This window comes from Xenopus laevis, chromosome 9_10L, assembly GCF_017654675.1.
Source record: "Xenopus laevis strain J_2021 chromosome 9_10L, Xenopus_laevis_v10.1, whole genome shotgun sequence".
In the NCBI taxonomy this organism is placed as follows: Eukaryota; Metazoa; Chordata; class Amphibia; order Anura; family Pipidae; genus Xenopus; species Xenopus laevis.
In genome coordinates, this window is record NC_054387.1 from 52,642,227 (window position 1) to 52,651,409 (window position 9,183).

Sequence of the window (9,183 nt, forward strand, 5' to 3'; positions counted from 1 at the left end):
AGAGATTGTGGGGGAACATGTGGGCAAACCCTCAATTGGACGAGTCATTGAAATATGATTCCAAAAAGCAAAGTATGCGGGAATGTTGCTTTGCGGAAGCAGGACCACCGCAGGCCCAAAACAGCCGCTTACTTTGCACAATTTCTTGAGCTTTAGATCGGTACTAAAGTGCGAGAGCCGCAAGTTCAGGCCCAAGAACCTATGAAGAAGCACTCCGGGTGCAAATCTGGAACGCTTCACGAATTTGCGTGTCATCCTTGCGCCAGAGGGCCCATTGTACTAATCTTCTCTGCTATCGTATCCAATACTTTAGTATATTGGTGTGCCGAAGCGAGCACAATGACTACTGCCCGGCTTCAGCATGATAGATATAGTCGGCCAAAATACACTCTTCCACCTTAGGGCGACAAGATCTGTGACCGATCGCTGCTTGGTTTGTAATCCAGCCATTTTTGCACAAAGCAGCCCTATGCTCTTCAGCCTTTATACAGCAAGCACATGCAGAGATTGCGGGGGGGCATGTGTGGGCCAAAACCTCAGCTAGACTAGGCATGCAACATAAGACTCTCCGAGGACAGCGAGGCATGCTGGGAACTCTCACTTGATGAAAGCGCCAATAAAGCACACGTGAAGTTTGCTGTACAGAAAGCAACGCATGCTGGGAGTCCTACACTGTGAGAACAGAGGGGCATCCGTTGTTGTGTAATCAGCCATTTGTTACCCAAACAGCCCTATGCGCTCTCGGCCATTCAACGTACAGCAAGCAGCATGGGCAGAGATGTGGTGGGACAGTGGGCAAAAACCCCTAATTAGACGAGGACATTGAATATCGATTCAAAAGCAAAGTATGCTGGGAAATGTTGCTGCGGAAGACAGGAACACCAGCAGGCCAAAACAGCCGTGTTACTAATAATAAGAACAAAAACATTTCTTGACGTTTGATTTTGGTTACTAAAGTGCGAAGACGCAGTTCCAGGCCCCAAGACCTATGAAGAAAGCACTCGGGTGCAAAATATGGGAACGCTTCGACAACCGACATTTGCGTGTCCATCCCTTGCGCAGGGGCCATGCTAATCTTCTCTGTTATCGTTCCAATTTTAGCATGATTGTGCTGCACGAAGCGGCACAAAGCCTACTGCCCGCTTCAGATGTATATATAGTCGGCCAAATTACTCTTCCACTCTAGGGCGACAAAGATCTGTGACCGATCCGGCCTGGCTTGTGTTTAATCCCAGCCAGCACAAAGCAGGCCCTATGCTCTTCAGCCCCTTCTTATACAGCACAGCATGGCAGAGCTTGCGGGTGGGATGTGTGGGCAAAACCTCAGTTAGACTAGGCATGCAAAATAAGATTCCCAGGGGCGACAGCGAGCATTGCTGGAACTCTCCTTGTGGAAATGGCCCATAAAGCACCGGTGAAGTGCTGTACAGAAAGCAAAGCATGCTGGGAGTCCTACACTGTTTCCGAGACTCACGAGGGGCCATACGCTTGGTTTGTGTAATTCCCAGCATTTGACCAAAACAGCCCTATGCGCTTCGGCCTTTACCCAGCAGCATGGGCAGAGAGTGGCGGGAACATGTGGGCAAAAACCTCAATTAGACGAGTCACTTGAAATATGATTCCAAAAAGCAAAGTATGCCTGGGGAATGTTTGTTGCGGAAGACAGGACCACCGACAGGCCAAAACAGCCGTTTACTTTGACAATTCTCGACGTTCTGATGGTACTACACAGTGCGAAAGAGCAGTTCCAGGCCCAAAGAACCTATGAACGAGCATCGGGTGCAAAATATGGAACGCTTCACGAATTTTCGTGTCATTCTTTGCGCAGGGGCCATGGCTAATCTTCTCTTGTATCGTTCCAATTTTAGTATATGTGCTGCCGAAGCGAGCACAGCTTACTGGACCGTTAGAATGTATACTATAGTCGGCCAAAATACACTCTTCCACCTCCTTTCATAGGCAGGGCGACAAGATCTGTGACGATCGCTTGGCTGTGTGTAATCCCAGGCCATTTGCACAAAGCAGCCCTCATTTTGCTTTTTCTTTCCCAGCCTTTTTATTACAGCAAGCATGGCAGCAGATTAGCGGGGGGGATTGTGTCGGGGCAAAACCTCAGTCTAGACTAGGCATCGCAAATTAGATTCCAGACAGGAGGCATGCTGGGAACTCTCACTTGTGCAAAGGGCGCCCCAATAAAGCACCGCACCGGTGACAGTGCTGTACAGAAAGCAAAGCATGCTGGGAGTCCTACACTGTGACAGAAGGGGCATACGCTGGTTGTTGAATCCCACGCCATTTGCTACAAAACAGCCCATGCGCTTCGGACCTTCATCAGCAGCTATGGGCAGAGATTGTGGTGGACAATGTGGGCAACCTCAATACAGACATTGAAATATGAGTTTCCAAAAAGCAAAGTAATTGCTGGGGTGGGGAATGTTGCTTGCGGAGACAGGAACACCGCAGGCCCAAACAGCGTTTACTTTGGCACAATTTCTTGCACGTTTGAATGGTACTAACTGCGAAGAGCAGTTCCAGGCCCCAAGACTATTGAAGAAGCTCGGGTGCAAATTATGGAACTACGCCTTCACGAATTTGGGTCGTCATCCTTGACGCGAGGGGCCATGCTCATCTTTCTGCTATGTTCCAAATTTTAGCATATGTGCTGCCGAAGCGGCACAAGCCTACTGCCCGCTTCAGATGTATATATAGTCCGGCCAAAATATACTCTTCCACCTCTAGGGCGACAAGATCTGTTGACCGATCGCTGGCTTGTGTAATCCCAGCCATTTTGCACAAAGCAGCCCTATGCTCTTCAGCCTTTAGTACAGCAATCATGGGCAGAGATTGCGGGGGGGATGTGTGGCAAACCTCAGTTAGAAGGCATGCAATTAAGATTCCAGAGACGCCGAGGCATGCATGGAACTCTCACTTGTGAAAGGCCCAATCAAAGCATCCCACACCCAGGTGAAAGTGCTGTACAGCAAAGCAAAGCATGCGGGAGTCCTTACACTGTGAGGACAGAGGCTACGCTGGGCTTGTGTAATCCAGCCTTTTGTACCCAAAAACAGCCCTTTATGGCGCTCGGCCTTTCATACGCAGCAGCCTAATGGGCAGAGATTGTGGGGGAAGCATGTGGGCAAACACCTCACATTAGACGACAGTCATTGAAATATGATTCAAAAGCAAGTATGCGGGGGGGAATGTTGCTTGCGGAAGGACAGGACCACCGCAGGCCAAAACAGGCCGTACTTTGCCACAATTGTCTCTGACGATTTGATGGTACTAAATGTGCGAAAGAGCAGTTCCCAGCGCCCAAGACCTCTATGAAGAAGCATCGGTGCAAATATGAACGCTTCACGAATTTGCGTGTTCATCCTTGCGCAGGGGGGCGGCCATGCTATTCTCTCTCTGTATCGTTCCAATTTTTGTATATGTTGCTGCAAGCGAGCACAAGACTACTGCCCGCTTCAGATGATTCTAGTCGGCCAAAAATCACTTCTTCCACCTATAGGGCGACAAGATCTGTGACCGATCGCTGGCGTTGTTGTAATCCCAGCCACTTTGCACAAAGCAGCCTATGCTCTTCAGCCTTTATACAGCAAGCTATGGGCAGAGATTGCGGGGGGGGTGTGTGCGCAAAACCTCAGTTAAGACTAGGCATGCAAATAAGGATTCCAGACAGCGAGGGCATGCTGGGAAACTCTCACTTGTGAGAAGGCCCATAAGCACCACGGGTGAAGTGGCTGTACAGAAAGCAAAGCATGCTGGGATCCTACACTGTGAGACAGGAGGGGCATACGCTTGGTTGTGTAATCCAGCCATTTGTACCCCCCAAAACAGCCCTATGCGCTTACGGCCTTCATACAGCAGCGATGGCCAGAGATTGTGGAAACATGTGGGCAAAACCTCAATTAGCGAGACATTAGAAATATGATTCCAAAAAGCAAAAGTATGCTGGGGGGAGGTTGCGTTGCGAAGACAGGAACCCGCAGGCCAAAACAGCGTTTACTTTGCACGAATTTCTTGACGTTTGGATCCAGTTACTAAGTGCAGGGGCAGTTCCAGGCCCAAGACCTAATGAAAGAGCAATCGGGTGCCACTTGGAACGCTTCACGAATTTGCCGATTGTCATCTTTGCGCAGGGGCCATGCTTAATCTTCTCTGCTTATCGTCCAATTTTAGGTTATATGTGCTGCCGAAGCGAGCACAAGCCTACTGCCACCGCTATCAGACCTGTTACTTATAGTCGGCCAAAAATATACTCTTCCACCTAGGGCGACAAGATCTGTGACACGATCGCTGGGCTTGTGTTATAATCCCACCATTTGCACAAAGCAGCCCTATGCTCTTCAGCCTTTACCTACAGCAAGCCATGGCAGAGATTGCGGGGGGATGTGTGGGCAACCTTCAGTTAGGATAGGCATGCAAAATAAGATTCCAGACAGCGAGGCATGCTCCTGGGAACTCTCACTTGTGAAAGGCCCAATAAAGCACACGGTGAAGTGGCTGTACAGGAAAGCAAGCATGCTCGGGAGTCCTTACACTGTGGACAGAGGGGCATACGTTGGTTGTGTAATCCTAGCCATTCTGTACCAACAGCCTGATTTGCGCTTCGGCCTTCATACAGAGGCATGGGCAGAGATTGTGGGGGAACATGTGGTCAACCTCAATGGACGAGACATTGAAATGTTGATTCCAAAAAGCAAAGTATTGCTGGGGGGAATGTTGCTGCGGAAGACAGGGAAACACCGAGACCAAAAAAGCCGTTTTACTTTGCACAATTTCTTGACGTTTGTTCGTACTAAGTGCGAAGAGCAGTTCCAGGCCCCAAGACTATGAGAAGATCGGGGTGCACAAATTATGGAACGTTTCACCGAATTGCGACGTGTTCTCCTTGGCGCAGGGGCCATGTAATTCTTCTCATGTTATCGTTCAATTTTGTAATATTATGCTGCCGATGCGAGCACCGGAAAGCCTACCGCCCGTTCGATGTATAATTAGTCGGCCAAAATCATACCTTCACCTAGGGGCGACAAGATTCTGTGTGCCGATCGTGCGCTTGCTGTAATCCCAGCCATTTGCACAAAGCAGCCCCTATGCTCTTCGCCTTATACAGCAAGCATGGGCTCAGAGATTGCCGGGGGATGTGTGGGCAAACCTCAGTCTAGGACTAGGCATGCAAAATAGATTCCAGACAGCGAGGCATGCTGGGAACTCTCACTTGTGAACAGGCCCAATAAAGCACACAGGTGAAGATGCTGACAGAAGCAAAAGCCATGGCTGGGAGTCCTACACTGTGAGACAGAGGGGCATACGCTTGGTTGTGTAATCCCAGCCATTTGTACCAAACAGCCCTATGCGTTCGGCTTCATACAGCGCATGGGCAAGAGATTGTGGGGGAACTGTGGGCAAAACCTCAATTAGACGAGACTTGAAAATATGATTTCAAAAAAGCAAGGTATTGCTGGGGGGATGTTCTTGGCGGAAGACAGGACACACGCAGGCCAAACACGCCGTTACTTTTGCAACAATTTCTTTGACGTTTGATGGTACTAAAGTGCGAGAGCAGTTGCCAGGCCCCAAGACCTATGAGAAGCATCGGTGTGCAAAATATGGAGCTTCACGATTTGCGTGTTCCATCCCTGCGCAGGGGCCATGCTAATCTTCTCCTGTATCGGTTCCAATTTTAGTATATGTGCTGCCGAACCGGAGCACAAGCACTTACCGCCACTTCAGATGCTTCTATAATTAGTCGCGCCAAATATAACTCTTCCACCTCATAGGGCGACAAGAATCTGTGACGATCGCTGGCTTGTGTAATCCCAGCCATTTGCACCAAAGCGCCCTATGTCTTCAGCCGTTATTATACGCAAGCATGGGGCGGAGATTGCGGGGGGGGATGTGTGGGCACACCTCACGCTCAGACTAGGCATGCAAATAAGATTCCCAAGACCAGCGAGGCTTGCTGGGAAACTCTTTCACTTGCTGAAGGCCCAATAAAGCACACGGTGAGTGCCTGTACAGAAAAGCAAAGCATGCTGGGGTCCTACACTGTGAGACAGAGGGGCCATCGGGGGGGCTTTTTGGTTTTTTGGTGTTTTTTTCTAATTTCCCAGCCATTCTGTTACCAAAACAGCCCTCATGCGCTTCGGCCTTCATTACAGCAGCATGGGCAGAGATTGTGGCGGGGAACACTGTGGGGCAAAACTCAATTTAGACGAGACATTGAAAATATGATTTCAAAAAAGCAAGAGTATGCTGGGGGGGATGTTGCTTGTGAAGACAGGAACACCGCAGGGAGGCCAAAACAGCGTTACTTTGCACAATTTCTTGACGGTTTGATGGTTACTATAAGTGCGAAGGAGCAGTTCCAGGCCCCAAACCATGAAGAAGCACTCGGGCTTGCAAAATATGGAACGCCTTCACGATTTGCTTCGTTCATCCTGCGCAGAGGCCATTGCTAATCTCTCTGTTATCGTCCAATTTTAGATAATGTTGCTGCCGAAGCGAGCACAGACTAGCTGCCCGCTTCAGATGTATATATAGTCGGCAAATAATACACCCTTCAACCTTTAGGGCGACAAGATTGGTGGACCGCGCTGTGCTTGCTGTATCCAGGCCATTTGCACAAGGCAGCCTATGCTCTTCAGCCCTTTATTACAGCAAGCAGGGGAGATTGCGGGGGGGGATGTGGTGGGCAAAACCCGTTAGACTAGGCTTGCAAATAAGATTTTTCCAGACAGCGGGCATGCTGGAGAACTTCTCACTTTGTAAAGGCCATAAAGCACACGGTGAAGTGCTGTACAGAAGCAAAGCATTGCTGGGAAGTCTACACTTTGTGAGACAGGAGGGGCTACGCTTGGGTTGTGTAATTCCCAGCCATTTGTACCAAAACAGCCCTATGCGCCTTCGGCCTTCACTTACAGCCAGCATGGCGCAGAGTTGTGGGGGAACATGTTGGCAAAACCTCATTTGGACGAGCATGAAACATGTTGATTCAAAGCAAAGTATGCTGCAGGGGAATGTTGCTTTGCGGAAGACAGGAACACCGCAGGCCAAACAGCCCGTTTAACTTTGCACAATTTCTTGACGTTTGATGGTACTAAAGTGCGAAGAGCGCAGTTCCAGGCCCCAAGACTTATGAAGAGCCATCGGGTTGCAAAATATGGGAACGCTTTCACGAATTTTGCGTGTCTCCTTGCGCGGGGCCATGCTTATCTTCTCTGGTATCGTTCCAATTCTTAGTTATATGTGCTGCCGAGCGAGCACAAGCCTACTGCCCGCTGTTAGATTTATATATAGTCGGCCAAAAGCTTATACTCTCCCACCTTTAGGGCGACAAGATCTGTGATACCGACGCTGGCTTGTTATCCCAGCATTTGCACAAGCAGCCCTATGCTCTTCAGCCTTTATTTACAGCAAGCATGGCAGAGATTGCAGGGGGGGATCGTGTGGGCAAACCTCAGTAGACTAGGCATGCCAAATAAGATTCCAGACAGCGAGGCATGCGGGAACTCTCACTGTCGAAAGGCCAATAAAGCCACACGGTGAAGTGCTGTACAGAAGCAAAGCATGCTGGGAGTCCTCCTGTGAGACAGAGGGCATACGCTTGGTTGTGTAATCCCATCCATTTAGTACCAAAAAAAGCGCCTATGGCTTCGGCCTTCATACAGCAGCATGGGCAGAGATTGTGGGGGACAGTACTGTGGGCAAAACTCAAATTAGACGAGCAATTGAACTATGATTCCAAAAAGCAAAAGTTATGCTGTGGGGGAATGTTGCTTGCGCGAGGACAGGAACACCGCAGGCCAAAACAGCTGTTACCTTTTTGCACAATTCTTGGACGTTTGATGCGTACTAAAGTGCGCAGAGCAGTTCCGGCCCAGGACCTATTGAGAAGCATCGGGGCAACGATATGGGATCGCTTCACGATATCTTGGCGTCACTGTCATCTTGCGCCAGGGGCCATAGCTATCTTCTCTGTATCGCTTCCAATTTAGTATATGTGCTGCCGAAGCGAGGCACAAGGCCTACTGCCCGCTTCAGACTGTATATATAGTCAGGGGCAATATACCTCCTTCCACCTTAGCGGCGGGGACAGTATCTCGTGACGACGCTAAACCAGCCCCAACCCTTAAGACCCATTGGACCGATCGCTGGCTTGTTGTAATCCCAGCCATTGCAAAAGGCAGCCCTATGGCTCTTCAGCCTTTACTACGGGAGCAAGCATGGGCCAGAGATTGCAGGGGGGGATGTTGTGGGCAAACCTCAGTTAGACTATGGCATGCAAATGATGTTCCCAGCACAGCGAGGCATGCTTGGGAATCCCACTTAGTGAAGGCCCAATAAAGCACACGGTGAAGTGCTGTAACAGAAGCAAAGCATGGCTGGCGAGTCCTACACTGCTGGACGAGCAGAGGCATACCGCTGGTTGTGTAATCCCCAAGCCATTTGTACCAAAACAGCCCTATGCCCGCCATTCGGCCTTTACAGCAGCATGGGCGACGATTGTTTTGTGGAGGGCTGCATCACATGCTCTTGGGCAAACCACCTCCCAATAGCAGCAGATCATTGAAATATGATCTCCAAAAAGCCAAAGTCATGCTGCCGGGATGTTGCTTGAGGGACCGGACCCACCGCAGGGCCAGAAGCGTTTTACTTTGGCACATTCTTGAAGTTTGTGGTACTAAGCTAGCGAAGAGCAGCTATCAGGCCCCAAGACTATGAAGAAGCTCGGGGTGCAAAATATGAACGCTTCACGAATTTGCGTGTCATCCTTGCGCAAGGGCCATGTAATTCTTCTCTGATCGTTTCCAATTTCTAGTATATGTGCTGCCGAGCGGCACAAGACTATCTGCCCGCCTTCAGCACATGTTATTATCAGTCGGCAAAATACACACTTCCCCTGTAGGGCGAACAAGAATCACTCCCTGTTGACCGATCGCCGGCTTGTGTCAATCCCCGCCATTAAAGCAGCCTCCACTGCTCTCTCCAGCACACATTCTACTATACCACAGGGCCACAAGCCATATCGTAGGCAAATTGCCGCGGGGGATGGTTCGGCGCCGCACCAACTCAGTTAGACTAGGCATGCAAGATACAAGTATCCAGACGCGGGCTGCATCTGGATAACTCTCACTTGTGGGAAGCCATATAAGCACACGGTTGAATGCACTATCTCTC

General features: G+C 49.8%; 4 non-coding genes and 3 pseudogenes across 4 annotated transcripts; all 7 read right to left on the minus strand.

The window, feature by feature from the left end:
* Positions 1 to 1,009: 1,009 nt before the first annotated feature.
* On the minus strand, positions 1,010 to 1,129 carry LOC121398552 (annotated as a pseudogene).
* A 653-nt stretch (positions 1,130 to 1,782) lies between these two features.
* LOC121398544 lies at positions 1,783 to 1,892 on the minus strand. The gene has a single exon (XR_005964372.1). It is a non-coding gene; the product is annotated as a U6 spliceosomal RNA (small nuclear RNA).
* Positions 1,893 to 3,338: 1,446 nt separating this feature from the next.
* On the minus strand, positions 3,339 to 3,451 carry LOC121398565 (annotated as a pseudogene).
* Positions 3,452 to 4,094: 643 nt separating this feature from the next.
* Positions 4,095 to 4,208, minus strand: LOC121398567 (annotated as a pseudogene).
* A 1,398-nt stretch (positions 4,209 to 5,606) lies between these two features.
* On the minus strand, positions 5,607 to 5,715 carry LOC121398547. The gene has a single exon (XR_005964375.1). It is a non-coding gene; the product is annotated as a U6 spliceosomal RNA (small nuclear RNA).
* Positions 5,716 to 7,161: 1,446 nt separating this feature from the next.
* Positions 7,162 to 7,269, minus strand: LOC121398553. Its single transcript, XR_005964379.1, has one exon. It is a non-coding gene; the product is annotated as a U6 spliceosomal RNA (small nuclear RNA).
* A 1,471-nt stretch (positions 7,270 to 8,740) lies between these two features.
* On the minus strand, positions 8,741 to 8,846 carry LOC121398558. Its single transcript, XR_005964383.1, has one exon. It is a non-coding gene; the product is annotated as a U6 spliceosomal RNA (small nuclear RNA).
* Positions 8,847 to 9,183: the final 337 nt, after the last annotated feature.